Genomic DNA, 1,530 nt, shown 5'->3' with positions numbered 1-1,530 from the left:
TATGATTATCTGTTACGGAATGGCCGGCGAAAATGCCTGTCTCGCGGAGAGGATTTACGCGGCGCGGTTTCCCAATCGCGAGAGGCATCCGTCGTATCGCACTATTTTGAGTTGCGTCCGACGTGCGGAGGAAACAGCATGCCTAATGGTGAATCGCCGGGATCATGGTGCTCCACCAAGACACCGTGATGTCCACAACGAAGAGGAAGTGCTTCGAATATTCGAGAACAATCCTGGAAGCAGTGTACGTCGCGTAGCACACGCACTTGGTATATCGCGAACAACAGTGCATCGTATTATCCGCCAAAATGGTTTGCATCCTTACCATTACCAACGTGTGCAGCAACTTTTGCCGCGAGATGCAGAACAGCGGATCTGCTTCTGTCAAGGTATTCTCCACAGAAATACTCACAGCGCTTTTAGCATATTTCTATTAATATCATTAATATGTTTACCATTAATATAACATATGCAGGGTTACTAGCACAGTATCGGCAGAATGTGACATTTCCTGATCGTATTTTGTGGACGGATGAAGCTACATTTACTCCTAATGGCGTCTTCAACTCTCGCAATTTCTTGCTCTGGCAAGAGGAAAATCCTCACGCCATACGGGAAGGTATTTTCCAATATCGCTGGTCCATTAATGTATGGGCAGGAGTAACAGCGGACCGAGTGGTAAATATTCTTGTAAATTAAGAAATGTTTTCTTCCTCATATTTTCCTCATAATGTGTCCATTTGCGCTTTTCAGATAGGCCCATATTTTCTGCCGCCACGTCTTAACGGACAGGCGTATGGACACTTCCTTCGTAACGATTTGCCGATACTTCTGGAGGACGTTCCTCTCCACATGCGGCAAATACTAGTATTCCAACACGACGGAGCTCCGGCACATTCCGATCATCAAATACGGCACATTTTAAATACGCGTTTTCCGGAAAGGTGGATGGGTCGAGGTGGCCCAATCACCTGGCCGGCACGGTCGCCAGATTTGAACGAGCTCGACTATTTTGTTTGGGGCTATGTTAAAGCTTCAGTCGAGCACAGGCGTGATGGTAATGAAGGTGAAGTACGTGAAGCAATTTTTGCGGCCTTTAATACCATCACGCCGGACATGGCGCACCGTGCGACGCAACAGATAATTCGAAGAGCTGAACTCTGTTTACAAGCAGAAGGAAGCCACTTCGAACAGTTATTGCCTTAAATAATGAGAGTGGATTAGGCCTACTGGGGAAACCACTTAAAAAAAACGCGCCAAGTTATCTACCTCAGGGTGGTGTGGAAATGATAGCATTTCCTTTTTCACGAATTTACAGACGCCTTTTGTAAATTTACGATATACCTAGGTTATTATACGTAGTATTCGTCATGTTCTCCTTTCGTAAGTATTTTATTAAATAATTACGATGTGCTCGTCAACAAAATTATGGCATAGGTAAATAAATTTCGAAATTTTCAATGAGCATAATACTGCGAAACATTATAGTATTTAATTTTTTTTTTAAAGAGTCGAGTCTGTACTTTTTTT

The sequence above is a fragment of the Odontomachus brunneus genome, unplaced genomic scaffold (genome assembly GCF_010583005.1).
Source record: "Odontomachus brunneus isolate Ranch 3 - 2012 unplaced genomic scaffold, Obru_v1 Obru_scaffold_491, whole genome shotgun sequence".
Taxonomy (NCBI): domain Eukaryota; kingdom Metazoa; phylum Arthropoda; class Insecta; order Hymenoptera; family Formicidae; genus Odontomachus; species Odontomachus brunneus.
The sequence above is the reverse complement of the archived record's forward strand: the minus strand, read 5'-3'. Positions refer to the sequence as shown.